Source organism: Mus caroli, chromosome 10, assembly GCF_900094665.2.
Source record: "Mus caroli chromosome 10, CAROLI_EIJ_v1.1, whole genome shotgun sequence".
Lineage (NCBI taxonomy): Eukaryota > Metazoa > Chordata > Mammalia > Rodentia > Muridae > Mus > Mus caroli.
The window spans coordinates 114,970,078-114,985,587 of NC_034579.1; the positions used below are offsets into that span (position 1 = coordinate 114,970,078).

The 15,510-nt window shown below is 39.9% G+C and overlaps 1 long non-coding RNA gene across 1 annotated transcript; it reads left to right on the plus strand.

Annotated features, from left to right (window-relative positions):
* The first annotated feature begins 992 nt into the window (after positions 1-992).
* LOC110304096 lies at positions 993-11,233 on the plus strand. Its single transcript, XR_002379012.1, has 4 exons — positions 993-1,044; positions 1,341-1,515; positions 10,772-10,888; positions 11,107-11,233. It is a non-coding gene; the product is annotated as an uncharacterized LOC110304096 (long non-coding RNA).
* Positions 11,234-15,510: the final 4,277 nt, after the last annotated feature.

Consider the following 15,510-nt stretch of genomic DNA (forward strand, 5'->3'; position numbering starts at 1 on the left):
AGAGAGAGAGAGAGAGAGAGAGAGAGAGAGAAAGAAAGAAAGAAAGAAAGAAAGAAAGAAAGAAAGAAAGAAAGAAAGAAAGAAAGAAAGAAAAGAGGGCATTGCTTCAAATCCGTTGGAGATATGTAATTTAAAAATCTCATTGGATATTTCTAATTCACTACTAACGATACCTTAGAAACTGGCTCAATGATAGAGGGATTTCTAAGCAGTGTAATTCCTACATTCAATGAACAGTTTCATAAATATGCAATATAAAGAATGATTGCAGCAACATTGTTTCTCATAAGGCTTATTCCAATCTCTGGGTTGCTTTTAATAATCACATAGTCATTCGGAAGATTTGTTCTCCTGCTCCATTTTGAAGGCTGTTCTGTGCTTCATAAAATCAGTTCATATAAAACCACTGAGTTGATTTTTCATTTTGCCTTTTCTGGATACCTAGGGATACAATTGCTACTTGTCATTTATTCTATATGCATTTTTGAAAGATAACATATTTTTTTTTATTTTGGGGCTGTTGTAAAAAAAATGCTGTAATTACATAGCTTATAAACAACAAACAACTGTCACATCCCAATCTTGGCTGAGAAGGCCAAGTAGAGCCAGCAGAGGTGGGTTCTAGTGTGAGCACACAGTTCCTGCCTCACAGATGATGGTCTTGCTGTGCTTTCTCCTGTCAGAAGGGCAAGGGACATTCTTGGAGGTCTCTTTTATGAGCACAATAATCCAAACCTGAGAGTCAGAGCCCTCAATGTGAGCCCTTCTCACAGGCTCCGCCACCACACACCTCCGTCTTGTGACTAAATCTCAACATAATGGACTGGGAGAGTGGATGGCACAAGGGTTCTGACTGTCACACATGGGTGTGTGTCATTCAATAAGAGCAATGATGACTTGTTCCACCTAGAAAGTGCTCTGAGTAGAGAGGCATCTCATCGCGGTTTCTTCACCATTACCCGTCCTTTGTGACATCACTTTCCTTTATGATCCAGAGACATAAGTGGAGGGAGAGCTACTGGGCATGGATCCACAGAAGAGGAAGTAGGATCACTGTGATACATTCTTTTTGTTTGTTTGTTTGTTTGTTTTTTGTTTTGTTTGAACTGAGTGTCGGGGATCCTAGCAGGGTTCTACTCTATGGACTCGATGCCTCTTCTGTGAGGTCTTGAATTCATGGAAGTGACTAAAATCTGCTTTAGATAGATTAGCATATCTCAGAGATTTATTACTAACTGAGATTCTCTTCCCCTTGTCTTTTTCTCCCTCTTTCTTTACATTTTCATTTTTTTCTTGCCTTGATTTTTGTTTTTATTAAGTCATTTTTTTTTCTTTGTTAGGCAGAATCTCACATCATAACCCCAAATGACCTGTTACTCACCACGTGACCCAGCTGCCTTCAAACTCACCAGGCTCCTGCCTTAGCCTTCTAAATGCTTGGATTATAGGCATGACCCACTATAAACTGGCTTTGTTTTAGTTTCAGAGAAGATGAAACTGATGTTCGTCAAAAAGGTAAATGTCACATGACCCATCTTATGTAGAATAAAACTATTCTATGATTCAATCTGTATAAGCTTCAAAGATAAATTAACTAGCAGCATTTTTTATTATTGTCTGTATAGTATGTTTGATCAAATTCCTTCCCCTCCCCAAACTCCTTCTAGATCCTCCCCATCTCCCTACCCACCCAACTCTTTGTTCTTTATCTCTCCCAAAATAAAGAACAAAACAAGAAAAAACAACAACAAAAAATGAAAGCAAGGCAAACAAAAAATTATGGCAGCAAAACAGAACTAAACAAAAAGTCAAAGTATGTATGTGTGTACACATATAAGCATGTGCATGCAAGCACACCCCCACACACACAAACACACACATACACACACACACATACACACACATACACACACATACATGCATACACACACACATACACACACATATACACATACACACACATACACACACACACATATACACAACACCACATGAAGTCTATTTTGTGTTGGCCAACCATTTCTATGCATGAAGCCACAAAAATTGGCTGATATACTCTCTCTCCCTGCACTGCTATGAAATAGCTCCTCTTTCCTGTAATCTTCTCATGAGAGTTGGGCATCTCCTGTCTCTGACTCAGTGTGTCAAATCTTTCTCTGACTCATTACTTTGTCTGCCCCCCATTTACACATCATCTTCAAACATGGCTGCCGTCCTTCTACAAATTAATTTTACCTTAAAGATGTATACAAGGGGCATGTGTGTATTCCAGCCCGAGGGATTAAAAATGTGTGGCATGTTTACATGCCAGCTGGATCAGAAAGACCTAGGTCTTTGGATGTGATCCCTTGCCAGAGCAGCCATGTTGCTGGATTTAAAATGTCTCTGCAGCTTTTGAATGAGCATAAGCCCATGTGAAGCAGAGAAGAGTATCCTGTGGATATTTGTAGTGAGTACATTTAGTAAAGCAGATGTGAGATAATACAATGGTAAGAAATGCAATCAGAAAGGCAGTCTTCAATGTGACCTCACTAATACCTCTGACAATCACATGCTGTGCACTGACCTATGTACCTAATAGAATATTATAGAACTAATGGAGTAAGGTTTTCCATAGGCAATATCAAGGAGACTTTTGTCTTGTTCACTGTTGAATCACCAGCTCTGGGGAAAGTCAACTGTCAGCTGGGTATGATTAAGCAACCCAAAGGACATGTCCATTTGATCAGAACTGAGGTCTCTTACCAGGAGCCAAAAGACCCTGCAGTGTCAGGCAACCTCAGATGATTAAGCACTTCAGGTTGACACCTTGGTTGCAATTCAGCAGATGACCTGAGTAACACCTAACCGGTGAAGGCTCTCCAAAACATTTGTCTTGTACAAGCAGTGGGAAGTAAAAAAATGGCTCTTGTTGTTTGATGGAAGTATGTTTTTAGGGTAACTTGCTATGTGGTAACTAATAACTACCACAAGTTTTTACCGCCAGTGGAAAGGCTTGAGGTTTCTTCTAAGACAATGAGAGAACATGGTATGACAGATTAATAAAGGCAGCATGTGGTCTATTATATGAACAGTAGAGTTTAAGGAGACAGGGAGGGTGGAGAGGGACCAAGTAAAACATTTCTACAATGGCTCAAGTCAAAGTTGATTATGACATAGACAAAGACAAGAAATAAATAGAAGTTATCAAAAAGGCTTGGTTTGGAAGATCTCTTGGAGATAGGAATGAAAAGGGGGTGGGGTGGGGGAAAGAACTACAGAAATGTTCCAGATTTACTACTCGATATATATTTTAAAAATTCTCCAAAGCTCAGAATAGAGAATTTGCCCAAAAAGCCTATCACTCATGATTTATTTGTCATAAGCCTCTACTCATTACCATGAAATTATTCAGTCATAATTGCTGCCTTACTGAAGCATACGGTTGACACAGTGACGAGTCTCTGCTTTCACAGCACTTTATACTTCTGAGTAATGACTTTGCCTATGCCATGGGATGGAAGTCCTATTCATATTGTGTCAATAAGCCTCTATTAACAATGTAAAATTAATGAAAATAATGAGTTATTTATATTCGTTTATGTGGTACAAGAGTACTTAATGACAATAAACTTGGTGTCTGTGAATATTAAATTATTGTAAATTATTTAAAAAACAATAAGAACTAGCCTTACATTTCACCCCCCTGGACACTGTTTTCAAGAGAAGGAAGGAAACATTCAAGAAAAATAAGACATAACTTAGCATAAATAAACAGAAAGAATATAAATCTCTTTCACTTTTCTTTTTTTTAATTTGGCAATAGAACTGTTGATATTACCATACTATCTGGCTCTCTCTTTTTCCTTTATCAGTAAACTACCCACATTTTAACTGGGCACATTCCTGTCAATCTGATGAGAATCTATTTCATACACTCCTTTAGCTGGTAGTCTGTCAAGGGAATGAGCTGAACATATCTGTGTACAGCTTTTGTGCCATCCCTGGATGAGCGAGCCGTCTGCCTCTATGTTCTCCACAAAATGGAATATAGCTGTAGATCCAAGCCAAGGTCAGTCACAGGGGCAAGGACCCTATCTTTATTTTTTTATATAAATTTTAAAAGATTTATTTATTTGTTTTATGTATGTGAGTACATTGTAGTTATCTTCAGACACACCAGAAGAGGGTACCAGATCTCATTAAAGATGGTTGTGAGCCTCCATGTGATTGCTGGGAATTGAACTCAAGACCTCTGGAAGAGCAGTCAGGGCTCTTATCCAGTGAGCCATCTCTCCAGCCCCAGAACACTATCTTTAAACATGGCAAGGCAATGTAATAGAAGAAATGTGGATACTCAGACATAGCAAAGGCCTGTTTAGCATAGCATTCACCTTGGGACACCCATTCCTTCTTTGACCTATTAGGAAGAGGGAAACATTTTTCTATGATACGGAAGCCAGGTCTTTGTTATAACTTCCTTTATCATCTAATTCTCAGAGTATAGAATTAATTTTTTTCCAACTTGCTGATTTAATCTGTTTACTGTTCTAATGAGAAACACTTAAGGCTACGTAACTAATGAAGATTTTAATTTTTACAGTTATGGAGGCTGGGAAGACCTAGAATATGGCATCACTATTTGATAAGATCCTTCCTATGTCATTGTAGAGTGAGGGACTTGGGTACCACATGGCAAGGCATAGTACCCAAGTCCCTTTCCTTCATAAAAGTATTAATGTCATCAAAGAGGCCCCACCCCCATGATGCCATCTGCTCCTAATCAAAGACCCCCCACCTCAAAATACTATTTTTTCCAGCATAACATTTTATTAATTATCTGGGAATTTCACATCATGTACTCCAATCACACTCAGTTCCCAGTCCTTCCATGTCAGCCCCCACCCTTGTTACTTGCCCCCCAAAAGAGGAAAATTAAAACTAAGAATTAAAAAAAATTAAAAAATTAAAATACACAAGTCCAATTTATGTTACCTATATACTCACTGAAGCATGGTCAGATTCTCAGTGGCCTGGCCCTTAAATAGAAGTGAGTCTTCCCCCTCCTGCATCTGAAGCCATTGATTGCGTAGAGCTACACTTCAACATCTACATCACACTTTCAAAGAGTTCTCTTCAGTGGATTCCTGTTCTAGACCATTACTTTGGAGACAGGGGTAGGGGGCTGTCACAAAAAGCCTTCGATGTCCCTTCGTCTCAGTGGTACACCTGCAGTCATCAATATCCCAGTGTAACTAGTCCCCTTGTTCTTCATAGTTAGTGGAAACATGGATCATGGGCCTCTCAAGGTTTCTGATAACATCCCAGACCATGAACATGGCCCTCAGGTGCAGGAGGACCACAGATCCAGACAAGGACCAGATCACAGCCATCAAAATGGCCTCAGGTGGCAGCAAAGGCCACTCAGATTAGTATGGCCTTTGGTGGCAGCACTATCCATAAACATCAACATAGCTTCAGGCAGCAGCACAGACTGTGAACATCTCATTGTCTTCCGTGGTAACACAAGCCATGGACATCTACCTGCAGCAGAACCATATGTAGATTTGATAAGTTTCCACACATGAACCCAGGACACATTTAAATCATGGCAGTCTACATCCTGATCCTTCCCTTGTCTCCCCCATCTCTTGCTCTCTTTCTTTTTTCCTTTTCTTTTTGTTTTTTCTTTTCTTTTCCTTTTTTCTTTATTTCTTTCATTCTATCTCTCTTTCTTTTTCTTTTCTTTTCTTTTGTTTCTCTTCTTTTCTCTTCTTTTCTCTTCTCTTCTTTCTGTTTTTGGTGGTTAGACATAAGGTCGACCAGTAGGCTATGTAGGCTAGCTTCAAATTCACAGCAATCTGACTGTCTCTGCTTCCTCAATGCTGTAGTTACCAGTATGAGCCACCACACCTGTTGTGTTATTCTTTCTTACATATGATCTATTTATGTTATGTCATCATGAAATTTAGTTCTAAGTGGTAGAGAAAGACATCAAAGCTGTAATCATACCAATAAATGTATAAACAACGAGTTGTGCCCTTTGGGGCCATATGGGAGAAGTCTGAAATGATGGCACTCAAAATCTCTGAGAGAGAGCAACCTTACTGCTTCTTAAGTAAAATCAGCTATGTTCAAAATTCGTCTTCTGACATGACTGGAAGCTCTTTTACAATAATGAGTCACTCCAATATGCTTTCAGGCTTGGCATGCAAATGACCCAAATGAAATTTGTTCACCAGATGTGGTCCAACTGGAATGGAGTTTCCGTCTGTATCAATTTCCTATGACTGTGATAACAGACAGCCACAAACTTCTCCGCTTAACATAACACCAGAATATGTCCCTAGAAGTCCAAAGTGATTCTGATAGGGATAAGTCCTGGAAGCCACCTGTGTGGCTTGTGAGCTGCTGTATGTGCCATGGCTTTTCCTGTCCCCCTTCTGTTCTTAGGATATTTTGGCTTTCTTTTGTAGCTAAATCCTCTTAATCCTCATTATAAGAAAAATTCTCATAAAAATTACAATTAAAGCCTCTCTGGGAATAACCCAGTAGACTGTTTTTCTCCTGAGATCCTTTCTTTCCTTTCCTTTGTATATTTGTATCTGGCATATGTATTTTTTGTGTGTGTGTGTGTGTGTGTGCACATGTATGCATGTACGTGCCCATTTGTATGTACATGTATGTGTGGAGACCAGAGGTTAGTGTAGCTGTTTGATCTCTCTCCATAAATTTTATGAGACTGGGATCTTTCTTTGAACTTGAAGCTCATTAATTCTGCTACTTTGGCTACTAATGAGCTCCGGGGTTCTAGGGTTACAGATTTGCACAATCTGGGATTTTTATACGATAGATAGGGATCTAAACTCAAGCTATCATGCTTATGTGGCAAATGGATTACTCAATGAACCATCTTTCCAGCCTAAGATCCTTGATCTAACATCTACAAAGTATCTATCACTATATAAAAATAAAGGTCAGGGTTATCCGGGTGGTCCTGGATATTTGGAAGAGGGGGGTATTTAGTTTACTTGAGTAGTCATGTATTCATTCTAGTTCAGACAAAAATTCAACTCGTCAGATAAAAGTTTAACATTTTCATGCATATTATTATCTCCTTTAATCTATATTTGTGTACTTGGATATTTGATATTCACATGCAAAAACTGATATTCAATACTCTTCTTAAAATGCTGCTTGTAAGATTTAATCCCTTGAGCTGCTCATGGAGAGCACGATGAGTGACTCTTCGTCATATTTAATAATGTGTCTGTTTTCTAAAGCGTGACACTCAGAGGGTTTCAATTCAGTGTTGTTTATCACAGCTTCGACAATTCTTTGGAGATAACCTTTCAGTAGATGTGGATCAGATTATCACAGTTGAATTGTGCTGAGAGAAGAGCTGAAATGACTAACTAAACTCACAGGAAAACTACCAAAGGGCGTTACTGAAGGTCCACTTTATAGTCTCCAAAGGGGAGCTGCCTCTGCTGCTGGTGGTGTATGGAACATGACTTTATTGTGTGAACCTTGAAAATGGACACCAGAGAGTCCTGGACTTGTAGTCTGTGTAGCAGAAGTTGATCTGGGGCCAAGGTCTTAAGATTTCTGAGGCTCAAGACATGAGCAATAGATTGCTAGTCTTTCCATGGATGAAAACCAGCAAAATCTCTAAGTGAGAAATCACATCATCTGTAGTTCAGACCAGAGTTCCTATTCCAATAAGAAAGAATCTTCATCAGAAGTCAAGGCATGTAACCAACCAATCTGTATGATGTGTTCCCATATGCTCAACTCTGTCCTGGATGTTTTGCAGCATGTTAGAATGTAAACTTAACAGCAACCTCTGAGGTGTTAAATACAGACAAGTCAAAGTAGATTAAATCTGTTTCAATGTAAAGATTTGAACGTGGCACTCTGCCCCAGAAATGCATGTGGCCCCCTCAATATGCTGCCTTTGCTGCACAACTGTCTTTTTGTACTCTTGTAATGTTAATGGCTTGTGCATCATCAAGACCAAACAAACGTCTGTTGGACTGACAGACGATTAAGAGTCAACGTCTGAGTGGAGGATAAATGTGAGAAACTCTACTAGGAGGAGACAACCTTTCCTCCTTCAAAAAGACAGCGCTAAGAATCCTTACCCTTGTAATCTGGTCCATAGAGAGAGCAGCATCTTTTCCCTAATGATTACCCATTTCCTATTAGCAAATGACTCCTGTGATGCTTCCCCAGCTAAAATAGGACCCAAATTGGTTAAGTACCATAGACAATATGTGCAATTCTGTTTTTAAAAATCACCAGAAGTGAAAGGGTCCATTCAAATAAATGGAACAAGAATGTCCTGAGCCAAACGTGGAAGATTGCCTCTTCATTTCCAGGTTTTGTTTTGGTGTCAAAGCAGTTCTCTAAACACTGGCTGTTAAACATTTCTAGTAAAAGGGATAGTGTTTGTCAATTTCAGCTTGAATGAAGCCCATGGAAGGGAAAACAAATTTTGTCACCAATATCTTTCATTCAGCTATAATTTTTTCTTCATTAGAGTAATATGAAGCCTAGGATTATGAGATTTTTCTGGCTTTTACAGTACTGGGTAATGAACAGTTCTATTGCTCAGTCTATGTCTTATTCTAGTGCTGTGCTTGTATGGCCACCGAGTGAGTATCCATTTGAGGTGTTCTGAACAAAGGCCTGTTCCCTAGGCTCTTCTAGACCGGGGCACTAAAAGAATACATTTCTGTTGAGAGTCACGATTCTAATCCTAGCCAGTGTTATCCTACTGGGTTTCCCTGGAAATGGTCCTCCAGGTCTGAATCAAAATTCATTATCTTCTAAGTTGGGAAGAAAATGTATAGAGGGAAAGAAATCTGCCATTTCTTCAAGTGTTTCATCCAAGTGTGATTGACTTAGCCACTGAATGCTTGGCACGATATTTGAACATACTGAAAATCTAGGCTGAGAGGGTTTTCAAATAACTGAAGGCCATATGGTGACCTTCCTAAAAATTACTTTGCATATTCAGTGTGCACTGTTGAGAAATCATTTGCCTGTTTTATGACTTCTTGGCTTCCAGCCCATTCAGCTTAGGCCTTCTCTGGTCATGCAGTCATATTTCCACAACTGTGTGATAGAATCTCTGCCAGTGCTATCTGAATTCTTTACAGCTGTCCTCGGTAGCCCTTCTGTTTGCTCAGACAGAGAGGGGCAGACTCTTTTCTCAGTAGAATCACGAATGTTGCCTTTAAGTTTTGTTTGCACACGGACACAGTAGTAAACAGGCCCCGTCTCTCAATCACTCATCTATTAACTAGCACTGGTTCATTCGCCATTGTCATGGTGGGCTTTCCGTGTGCGTCTTGTTCTATGCTACATAAATAAGTGAAAACTGCTGAATATCCTTCAAGATCCAGTGGTCTAATAAGAATGAGGGATACGTGAGTCAACATTAGAGTAGATAGTGCCACATTCTTCAGAAGGCAAACACGCATAATGAGGTCTCGAGGGCGGATGTGACTTGAGCAGGGGAAGTGGGAAGCAACACCAGAAGATGACTTTGAGGGCATTAAGGACCTATTCTCACAGATTTTGGAGACTTTTCAGCACATTTGCTCTATTTTGTCACTGACACATTCTTTATGAGACCACACAACACACTAAGAAGAGAACAGACATGAAGTATAGTTCTGTCACTTGCTAATTTATGTCTTTGACAAATGACCCTACTTCTGCTATGGCAGAAGACATTTGCCAGTCCAATACTGGTCCACCTCTAGACTCCATACTCTTTGTCCAGAAATGTTCTCTCTGCCATCGTCTTGGTGTTATCAATTTGTGCTGTGAAAAACTAATTGCTTTCCCCATCATGCTGGTCAGTCTCCCAGAATGGGAGTTTAAAATGTCCAGTTGTAGCAGTGAATAGTTAAGCCACACTGAGCTCCCAACAGCTCAAGAATACTCTGCACCAGCCCAAGAACTCTGCATTCGTGAATCAAAGACACACACACACACACACGTGTGTATACATGTGCACACACATACATGCAGAGAGAGAGAGAGAGAGAGAGACCCCTGGGGCCACTTCCCTGACTCTTGCATGCTGGCAGGCCTTTAATTCTGATCTCTTGGCTTCCCCACCATGGCATGGTCCATTCTACTACCCTCTCATGTGGAATCCCTTCTTCTCCCCTGCATTTCTTGCCCAGGAATCCTAAAAGTTCCCCCTCTTTCACTCTGCCCAGCCATTGGCTGTTGGCTCTTAATTGATTAATCAAAAACCAATTGGGGACAGGAACCTTCACCATCTGGGCATGCAGATTCTCATGTGATTTTTGGAGTCGAATTAAGACCAAGCATTTGAACCAATCCCAACATCCGGCCTTGGTTCACAACATGAAACCCAGTTCTCTGCAAGAAGACATAATAATGGATGCTGGGGAAGCAACCAATAGTACTGCTCCTCGATGGTGTAGGCCTCCTAGCTTCCAGTAGAAAGATCATCACTTCTATACAGAGTCAGAATGGTAAATTATGTTTTTAATAACACTTCTGTAGCTCCAGATTATAAAATATGATTATGTCAATTTTCTGCCACATCCTATGAGCCTTGCCTGAATCCCATGCTTAGAGAAAGTTTACATTATTTTTCTTTCAGGCAATGACTATAACATTACTCTGTTTTCTTTAAGGAAAAAAAAAAAAGATATACCGACTCTTGTAACTGATTCTTTCAAATAGGAATTGATTTCATTCTATTGTGGTTACAAGTCTGTAATTTCTCTTTTTGATTTTTCAGGGGGTTAGAGTTAAAAGATTGCCTTGAATATCACAAGAAAATTTGGACTTTGAGCCTGTACTGAGATCATGGAAAACTGGGGAATTTTAACATTTGATAAGTGAATTTTGCATTACGGTATGGCTACAAGATTATGAGGGCCCAGGGATTATAATGTGGTGGTTTGAATAAGAATGGACCCCATAGGCTCATGTATTTAAATGCTCGGTCTCCAGTGAGTGGTACTGTTTGCGACTGATTAGGAAGTATGGCCTTGTTGGAGGAGGTGTGTCACTAGGGGGTGGGCTTTGTGATTTCAAAAGCCTAAACCATTTCCTGTTGGTTTTTTGTCTCAGTCTGCTTCCAACTAGGACAAGACATGAGTTCTCAACTCCTGCCACAGCTCTATGCCTCAGCGCCTTGTTGTCCTGTTGATGGTCATAGACTCTAAACCTCTGGAACCATGAACCCCAATAAACTTGTTACCCCAATGTTCTTTCTTAAGTTGTTTTTGCCATGGTGACTTTCTAGCAATAGGAAAGTAAATAAGACAGTATTTTTTTTTTTTACAGAAATTGACATCTAAATTCCTGTTTAACTGGATATACAATTCTCAGTCATTTTATTTTATTTTCAGCACCTAGAAAACAAGACTTTATTATCACCTTGCTTCCTATTGCTCTGTTCCCAAGTTCTATAACGATATTTTACTATTCTGTGTTCTTCAGAATTATTTTGTTCCTTCATTCTTCAAATGTTAAGAATTTTCTTTTTCTTTTGTCTTTATATTTCCAAATAATTCATCTCTGTAAAATATTTGCTGGCGGTTTGCTCTTGTGACATAGTGTTTCCTGTGTCCCAGGGTGGTCTGAAACTTGCTATGTAGGCAAAGATGACCTTGAACATCCAACCCCTCCCTCTGCCTCTGCTTCCTGACCTCTGAGATTCTAAGCATGTGCCCCATCGCTAGGTCATGTGACTCTGGGGATGACCCTGAGCCTTTTGTGTGCTAGGTAAACACTATACCAACTGAGCTGTACCCCTAGCTCAATAATATTTCTCTACTCAATTTGATTCTTAAAGAGTTTGTCTCTCTTCTTTTATATACTGTTTATATTGTATTATAATATCTAGAATAGACGTTATCAGTTCCTTTCCTTCTGAAGCCATTTAAAATTCTGTGACTACCTTACCCACAAACTGAAATTATGATCTTTCTAATGTTTAAAAAAACACCAAGCCAGGTGGTGGTGGTGCATACCTTTAATCCCAGCACTTGGGAGGCAGAGGCAGGCAGATTTCTGAGTTCTAGGCCAGTCTGGTCTACAGAGTGAGTTCCAGGACAGCCAGGGCTATACAGAGAAACCCTGTCTCGAAAAACCAAAAAAGAAAGAAAGAAAGAAAGAAAGAAAGAAAGAAAGAAAGAAAGAAAGACAGACACCATTCAGTTCTTTCCATTTGGTACAACCTTTAATGCCTACTGTTTCTGATGGACTCTTTTTTAAATTATATTTATTATTATTATTATTATTATTATTATTGGGTTGTTTGTATTATGGTGGTCACACATGCCACAGTGAATGTGTAGACGTCAAAGGACAACACTGATGGATAAATTGTCTTCATCTACTGTTCTGTAAGTCTTGGGGATGGAACTTGTGGCCTCACCCTTGCATAGCAGGTACCTTTTCCCTCTTGAGCTTTTAGGCTAGTCAACTCTTCTCAGCTGCATATCTGTGCTTCTTGTATGTCTTTTGGGAAGAATTTCTTATGCCCATTTTTAAATTTTCATTTGATACCTTTTCTAACAATTCTTCCTCAACTAGAGATGAATGCTCATCTCTTAGGTGTTCTAGAGAGTGGAGTGTTCTTAATATGGCATGTGGGTATGCCTGAGAACTGATGTTCCAATGACAAATCTGCCACTTTGTCTGTCCCCTAGCAAAGCACAGTCCCTGGAATGGCTGCTTCTCTTGCGCAAGGGAGGGGGTGACTTTATCTAGACAGTGAGGGGGAGTTGATTTCTACTTAGGCAACTGTCATATTCTTTTCTTCTGAGGTTTTGTCTTTTGCTGTTTGTAATAATGTTAAGTGCTGGACCCCATGATCTGGAGTCTGCAGTAGCTTCTGGGAACCTGCCCTCTGTTAATTGTAACTGGTAAATAAAGATGTCAGCACACAATAGCTGGGAGAAAAGAGATAGGTGGGTTTTAGGTTTCCTGGGATAGCAACCACTCAGGGGAGACAGCAAAAGCCATTATGGAAGGGTAAGGACATGAAGGAGACAGAGCTGCTATGGAAGAGGAAGGATATACAGGAAGGAGAAGGAGAGCCATCATGTAAAAAGGGCCAAGAGACCGTGGTCCAGAGGGCTGCTCAACTGGGTCCAGAGCAGCCAAGATGGAGCCTAGAAATAAGTAAGCAGTAACACAGAGTCATTGGTAGAAAAATGGATTCTAACAGCATGTGGGTTAGGATGTTGCCCAGCTTTGTGCAACTTAAGTTATATTACGATATAAAAGCTCTGTGTGTGTGTGTGTGTGTGTGTGTGTGTGTGTGTGTGTGTCTTTCATCCGGGAATGTAAATGCTCAAAGGCTGGAAGAAACCCTGCAGCTGGATTTATTAAATATTTACAACAACACTTTTCTCTACTCGTTGTTTCCCAAAACTTTAGTCTTCTTTTTGCAGGTCAGGAGTAGGGAGAGAGATGAGCTGTGGGGACTCAGGCAGACCATGTTCCTGCATTTCCCAGTTAGATCCCTGGAACTTCCTCTTATTTATCCCGCCTCTCTAGGCAGCTGGTAATTTTTCATCATTATCTTATGAGCTTCACATTAATATCTGCTATTGCTTTCCCACAGCAATGTGGAATTTTTAGAGGAGAAAAACCTTAATAGCCCATGATCCAGGTATCCTCCTCTACCCCAGACTGCCTTGCTTTCTCATGACCTAGATCATGGCTACCCTCCATCTCCCTTTTCTACCTTTGGTTTTACACATTTCTGCACATTCAACTCCCTCTGAAATTATCTCCCACTGCTGGGTAGGAAGACAGAGCCTCCTGGCTGTGCTAGGTGACTATGGCAATAATGATTCCATTCACTGCATCATGATCTTCTCCACCCATCTTTGCTATGTCCTCAAACACAACACAGCCAAAGACACGCACGTTCATCTGAATCACTGGTGGAGAAGAGGAAGGACTCCTGAAGTAGGGGAAAATGGATTTCTCATTCTCTAGGACTCAGTGAGCCCTGATCTGTGGATTATTCCTTTCATGTTTGACTGTGGTTCTCAACTGCACTACACTCATGACACATTATAATCACCTGTAATTTTAAAAGCTTTCTCAGGCAGTTCTCATGTGCACCCAGGGCTGATAATCATATGCCGTATCCAACTGAATATAATCTACCTTAATGTTAATGTGCTGGACAGAGCACAGCTCTGGTTATTAGCAATTGGCTAAAGCAGCTAGAACATCACTATTTATTAGAAAAGTCTCAGGGTTTTAGAAGAGCCAAGTGGGACTGAGTCACCCAGGGAAACAGTAAATAACCACAAACATCTAGAGACAAAGTCATTTCTATAATCACACTGCATGCTAATAGATCTGTGGTAGGGAAATCTACCAGAATGTGAAAAACCAAAACAAACAAAAACAAAAACAAAACTACCACTGCTCTGGTCTAAGAGAACATTCTTAGTATCAACTGAGTGCACTTAAAACCTGCCAGTGATGTGGAACATCTCTTGGAAATCAAATTAGCAGGCAATAAATGTATTCTCTTTGGCAAATGCAAAAACAAAACAAAACAAAACCATGATCGTGGTAGGTTTGTCATTTAAAATCAGGAACAAAAAATATTTGTCTTAATTTTCATTCTTAGGGAATGGCCCATTCATTTCATAAAATGGTTTTACTCCTACTGCATTAAGTGTCTGATCCTTTATTTGTAATCTGCAGAGAGTTCAAATGTCATAATCTTTGAGAAGCTGGCCTTGCCCATAATGTCAGAATAAATTACCTGGCCTTGCCTTTGAAACTGTAATGTGTGAAAACAACATTAAAGTTTCTCAAAGCATTTGACTCTGTAGCTGAGAAAGAATCCGCTTGAACAAAAGTAATTAGTTTTCTTCTACTTCCAGAAATTCATGTTGAGCTATACTATCAAAATGTCAGCAAATATTTATTCTAGTCTCTGGTGCATGAGGCTCCACGGTAGAACTGCATCTGGCCATTAAGTGGCTTTAATTCTTGTGTAATTCCTCCAATACGAGTATATATGCTGGTGGACATTTTTTTTTTTAGCTTAGTCCTCTAGGTAATTAGGTTAGCTCAAATTCCCTATCCATGCAGACATTCTTCATCCTTGCTAGGTTTTCAAGTGGAAACCAATCTACCATAAATAAGGGGCTTTAGAACAGGGGCCTCTTATCCATCATTGCTAGTTCCCAGTGGTGCCTTGATGAGGCTTCATTTATGTCTCCTGATCTCTCTGTGGCAGCTGTTATAGACCTTCAGTAGCTTTTCAGCTGGTGATATTAGAGGTATCGAAAGAAAGATGAAATTTCAAGACCTGTAAGTCATATAAAGTACTCAGAAATTGCTGGTTGTTTGTGAGCCTAGAGGCTGCCTGGGGCTGAGAAAAACCGGGGTCTAGCAAACACATAAGTGGATGCTCACAGTCAGCTATTGGATGGATCACAGGGCCCCCAATGGAGGAGCTAGAGAAAGTATCCAAGGAGCTAAAGAGAT